Here is a 6,657-nt window from a genome sequence, read left to right on the forward strand (position 1 = left end):
ATGCTTACCTGCTGATACTGACTCAATTCTCTCAATATAGTAAGTAAAATAGCTGTCCGACTCTATAAGGCTCGGTATATATACAACTGCTCTGCCGTAGTAGGCTCTCTCATGGGCGCTCGGCCATACTAGGCTCTGTATCTTAGCTAACTGGGCTCGCTCTTAAGCGCTCGGCCACAATAGGCTCGGTATATAACTTACCATCTGATCAGAGGTTGCCCAATAGGGTCCTGCCCATCGATTATAGCTCGATGGTGGTGAAAATACTCTAATACTGTATATATATAGACCCTCTGCTCTCTTGACTGGAAGAAGACAATACTCAATTAAATATAAAGTCCCAATACGGGAGAATACTGTAACTTATGAGACTAGGATAATGTATATAAATTCGGGAGTATGAACTTCTCTTTATGCCTCGTTATCAAACACATGTAATTACGAGATCATGCCAAAATGAAGGAAGGGCTTAGCCTTAATATACCTGAATCGATTCTTTTGACGATTCCTCTAACACACGTTAATTGCGGCAAAACATGTAACGGCAGATCGAAGTAGGGAATTATCCGTATTATATTCTTGATAAAGATTGCACCGTGCTCCCTTAGAATTTACAATTCACGTTGCAATAGTATTGTAAAGGGTCGCATGAATTCTTTTTGGAGAATTCCATCTGTAATCTCCAACAAGCATTTCGATTCCTTTATTGATGTAGGGATGTTATTTTGCTTAATTTAGAAAAGTCGTATGCCTTACCAATAAAGAGATCAAGAAAAGGTAATTCATCAAGGCATTATATCTTCATTCCATATCCAAGAATCCCTTTTTTTTAGAACTTAAAAGATATATATTGTGCATGGCAGCCAGTCTGGAACATAGGCTTTCTAATAATGGCTACACTGAAACTGAGCAAATAGCAGTACTAGTACCCGGTAGAGTTGAGTTATAGATGTTTCCCAACTTCAGCATGTACAAGCTCTGACCCAAAAAAAAGCAGCAACAGTGTGTTGTGACTTGTCGGGTAGACAGTCCTTTCTCGCCACAAAAATGTGACGACTTTAAGAGTACCCATTCATGAATGCTAAATTTTGCAAAGAGAATAAATTAGTGGTATAAAATCTTGGAAGTCACTATAACAAAGGTGTTTATATCTTGTCATGGAGAGTGACCACCAAATCGTGGGCATCATCTAGTAGCTTACATACATCAAGATGACCAGCCATGTTATTGCACTCCCTTAAAATTTCATCCATGCTACTATACTTCTCAATGATTTGTTTCCTCCTATGTAATACAGATGCTGCAATTTCATTAAGCAATATCCAAGAATCCTTACGTGTAAATAAGGTATCATATGTCTTATGACTCATTTTGCATATTTTGCCACTTTGGCTTAGCTTATGCCATGTGGCAGCCCCAAAAAGATCCTTATCCATTTAATACCATAATTATCCCCACAATTAATCAATTATCCACATAATTAAGAATTATCTCAAATTACTTAAAATACTACTCACTTTTAACACACTTTATACATCCTACTATCATGGTCATGTGGTACCTTGTATGACACTAGTCCATAAATACAGAGTATTATAGCTTGGACCGTATTTTATCCCAAATTGCCAAACTTCGATGAAACTTATTTTCTTCGATTTGCTTACCCTCTCACCTTCAAGAATTTACTTATCCCTTGTTTGAAATAACATAATACTTATAATCTCAAAATAATCTCCTTCCCAAGCTTACGTCGATTAACTTACGACGAAACTTTAACGTACAAAAATGCGGGATATAACATCTCATTTTCGAGCTCTCATCAATTTATATATGGCGTACTTTCACGTACAAAAATATTAGGTGTTATCATTTTCCCCTTTGGAACATTCGTCCTCGAATGTTGACTGATGCACTTATCATTCTCATAACCCATATCTCTTGTGAATACTTTAGTACTCCTCTTGCCATCTAGGCAACTGTTGTGTAAATAAGTCCAAAGGCCAGGGCATTCCCCCCTTTAGTCCTCTTTCTCATACCACGACTTGCTAGGGCTTACGTTGCATCGAGGAATATTTGAAGTGATTTCCATAATCGTATTTCATAGTATCTTAATATGATTCACCTTTCTAATCTCGTGCCATCCGCGAAATCTTTTCTCCTTCTCCTTTTTTTTTTCAAATCATTATTCAATCGAAGGCCCAAACGTCATCCTTTATCTGTCACAATTATATCCTCGTTTTATTAGCAGGTCAACATTCTATTTTTTTCTAAATGCTACTAGTCTTAGACTCTTTTGAGCTCATTCAGGCTATACTGAGCTTTATATAATTTAGAGAACCCACCATCTCTCTCTCATTTTCATGGGCTTAATCCCGAGGGCTTATCCATTCTCGTCACCTTCTCACTCGTCCTTTCTTATCCTTACTCATGTCTTCCTACAACCTTGTCGCTCTACCATACTTTAGCTTGCGACCCATACATATCCATTTATATTACTCGCAGCCACCATAGATTTCCTTGTGTTATTCTGGAACATCGAATGAGACATCACATCGTCTCTAACTCTTCTTTATTCTTTTAAATAGACCTCTCAGTACCTAGAAACCATAGGCTGGAAGATATGCCACTGACGATGCTGTTATCATTCATGGATACTGAATCCCAGTGCTTCTAGCCTTTTATCTAAAGTATGGACCATTCACATCCTTCTGCACTTGAGTATGTCGTACGTTGTTCACCTTTACCTTACTTACTTTAAAATATCACCTCACATCTTCTATCTCTTTCATAACCTCCCTCCCAAATAGGTATAATTCACATCCACCATTTGAAGCTCTATTATAATACTTGCACCTCTGGTGCCTATACAATCAGGTGGGAGCTTCATACTGACTTCTTATGAGGCTGGTACTTTTCTAACTGGATTTATCATGGAGCCATTATAGAATATAGTTGTTGTACTATCTTTCTTACACCTCTGATATTAAGAGTGATTCTGCTATGTTCTCAATCATGATTCCTATAATTTTCTGGGTCCAATAATCGGATTCCTGATTTACTTCGTTGATGTAACTTTTTAGTTTCTTCTTCCTTCTGATCAACCTTTATGTAGGTTTAAGTTATCTTCCGATCTGTGGCTCATGGTATTAGTTATTACTTTAGCCTTTCATGGACGCTATGGAATATCCATGATACACTCTTCTAATAATTCAATCCTGTGTCTATGACCTGGGCTCAATTCTTTCTTTTAACTTATACCGAAGTCTTCCACGACTGTATGATTGTCAACATATATGCTGCGTAGTACCCCGAAATCTTAAGTGCGTTCATAACGTAACTAACTCTGGATCATTAACCAAATAATTCCTTTCGTTCCATCTCAACTTTCTTTAACGTAAACTATTTCTTTTCATGATCTTTCTGCCCCTTATTGCGTGCATACTTAGCTTATCTTAGTTCCCACGCATGCCGGGATTTCTGTGCAACTTATATGGTCTCGAATATCACTTTTGATCTTTACCCACCGTCCATTAACCACGGTAGGTAACACTTTCTTATAGAGTGCATACAATGTTGTTGTGAGACTGTTTTTACATGACCATTTCTCCTTCAAGTTACCATGTTTAGGTTGAAACCTTCTTCCTTATTTCCTCAGCTAGTCTTTTATTGTAGTACTTAGGGAGGACCCTCTAACTCTTGTAAAGCTGCGAGCTTATTACATCGTATTCCCGATAGAATGTTTGATGTTCGTACTCACCTATAATTATCCTTAGTTACTTACCTCCACACTCATGTGTTCGTACGGTTGCTTCCGAACTGAAGTTTTAACTGTCTTCCTAGTGGGATTCTCTCTTATTTCCGTAACACTCATACGGTACCTTTAACTACCCCAATCCTATCTGAATATTTCTCAAGGATTACAATATCATAATTGCGAGACTGAATTCCACATGTTAGGGTTCATTAAGTTCATCTTGCATGATCTATTGATTTGTCTGTATCCTCTTGTCTAGCCATAACTAGGCTTTTTCCTGAATCAACTACTGACTACTTGTTGTCCCATTCTTATATCAGTATTACGCATAATTATTCTTGGGTTATTTCTTTTGTCTTAGCTTACCTCTCGCGCTGGCTCCTTATTTATCAAAAACATCCCGGGCCGGAACCCTTACTTCCTCTCCTTGACGTCGTGCTTGCATAATGTTCTGGAGTCGTAGCATACCCGTAGGATTTGAATAAGTGCAATCTCATTCCTTTTTTTTATCGCATTCTTCCTTTACCATTCCATAGTTACTAGAACCACTTAATTCTGACTTAATGTCACATCGCTCCATATTCCCCCTTTTAGGGGAGTACTAAGATTTAGTGCTATGATGATCTACGTATAGATGTTTTAACTCTTCATCTTTAGCGTCTTTTCATATCATCGATGAACCTTACTTGCCTTGCGTTAATCTTTCTGTATCAAGAGTAATAAAATTCCTTACTCGCGAGGGTGACACTTAGTGTAACTGGCACATACAGTCCCTTAAGCTTAACTTTGCTCACATTGCTGGCTTTAGGGAAATGTCTCCCTGAATGACCATTCTCTGAATTTCGTATGAATCTTCTTCTGTTGTCCATTCTATTATCGCCGGAACGAAATATAAAATTCTCACGATACCGACTATTATCAAATCACTCAGTCCCTAATTCATATTTAGTTTATCTTGTTTATCAGTCCATACTGATTTCTATTATTTTGGGGTCTAAACTTTCCTTCTAATAGTTGCGTTGGAGTCACGAACTTATTTCTCGAAATGAGGATATAACTTTATGGCCTATACTATTTTGTTGTCTTAAGGCCTATCACCTATCGTCTTTTCCTTCACTTGACCATAGACTCTGTAATATTGTCATCTTTTTGATCTACAGTTCTCATCCATGTATCATATATTACTCATAATGCTTTATTGACTCTCTTCTTATTTCCTGCTAATATTTATGTCTATCACTTTATTCTGAAAACTTCAACAAGACATTCTTTTTCTTTTAGCTCCCCTTTGCTCCATCCAGTGGCTCTTCGGGTTGCTCAACGTTCTCGCTCTACTAGGGACAAGAGCCACACTAAGGTAATATTTATCCCTTCTAGGCTTTCAGTGCCTATCTTCTGAATTATTGATCATGCTAGTATTCACATTTAATTGTAATATTCTAGAGTGCACCATCTGGGTGTCTCACAAGGAGATCTATTAGCACGTTTGCAATATCCTTTGAAAATATCAACTAACGCAAACAATCCATCCACCATTTTGGGTCACTCTAACTCCAGCCGGATCCCGATATCCCGTCCTTTTCTTAACTACACCTGTTAGCCCCCATAGGGCATAACTGAGATGGGTTTGGCTAATTATACGTAGCTCTGTTACTGTTAAAGGTAACTTACAATGCCTATATTTTTCTGCCTGAGTTGAAAATACCGATAATCTTCATTAACTGGTACCTCGTACCCTTCTTATCTTGCTCATTTTACTTGTTGAAGCTTGTATCTACCTTATGAATCTCTCATTGCATGTCACCATAGGGGTGGATAGATATTATTGCCTTAAGGTTCCTTATCGAGAGGCTTACACGTCTTAGCACACACATGATCTACTGAAGACCTTACATTTACTCATCATAAGCATCATGAAAAATCGAGTTCCTCTGACTCAACTCTCCCACAGTCATATGAAATCTCTTACCAACTGTCTTTTGGTTGTAGGTATCATCTTATTACGAGTAACATAGAGTTTGGGAGTTTGACTTCTTTCAACTAAGCTCTACCACACGATCTAGACTAAGAGGAAAGAGTGACAGTCCTAAATGCCTTACAGCCTCCTGCATATAAGTGTAGTGCACGACACACCCATAAACAAGATTCTACTAGACACGGCTTGTAGACTCCCTAGGACAGAACTGCTCTGATACCACTTTTGTAACGCCCCGAACCTGGGGGCTAGACCGGCACTCGGTGCCTCACCTATCCTTGCGTACCAACTTGCAACTAAGGGACTCTGAACATATAATGTCATACTTTGGCCATGGGCCACATTGCAAGACAATTTGCGAACGCTAACAAAACATCAATATAAAGCTGGGCCGACAAGGGCGACATAACTACTACAGCTGACAAACCAACAAAATATATATACAAGGCTTACAAGCCCAACATACTGCACTAACTGACATGATATGTCTACAAGCCTCTAGTGATGGATGTACTATGATCGGAGCAGGGACCCGACCTATCCATAACATATATATACATATATACACAAGATGTATATAAAACTCTATACCCAACAACTCCGAAGGACGTGGAGCTTACTGATCAAGCTGAACTTGGGCAACACCTACTGAGGAGGTATACTCGTTTGGCTGTCTGAACCTGCATGCATGAAATGCAGCGTCCCTGGCGAAAGGGACGTCAATACAAAATAATGTACCGAGTATGTAAGGCAACAGATTAACTGAAAGCTGAAACTAAACTGATAATATAATAACTGAAAATAATTGGAGTCAAGATAATCTAAAGATATGCTTACCTGCTAATACTGACTCAATTCTCTCAATATAGTATGTAAAATAGTTGTCCGACCCTATAAGGCTCGGTATATATACAACTGCTCTGCCGTA

At 38.3% G+C, this 6,657-nt stretch overlaps 1 long non-coding RNA gene across 1 annotated transcript; it reads left to right on the forward strand.

Moving 5' to 3' along the window:
- The first annotated feature begins 961 nt into the window (after positions 1-961).
- On the forward strand, positions 962-1,189 carry LOC138905539 (uncharacterized). The gene is made up of 2 exons (XR_011413561.1): positions 962-1,064; positions 1,097-1,189. It is a non-coding gene; the product is annotated as an uncharacterized lncRNA (long non-coding RNA).
- Positions 1,190-6,657: the final 5,468 nt, after the last annotated feature.

This window comes from Nicotiana tomentosiformis, chromosome 2 (assembly GCF_000390325.3).
Source record: "Nicotiana tomentosiformis chromosome 2, ASM39032v3, whole genome shotgun sequence".
In the NCBI taxonomy this organism is placed as follows: domain Eukaryota; kingdom Viridiplantae; phylum Streptophyta; class Magnoliopsida; order Solanales; family Solanaceae; genus Nicotiana; species Nicotiana tomentosiformis.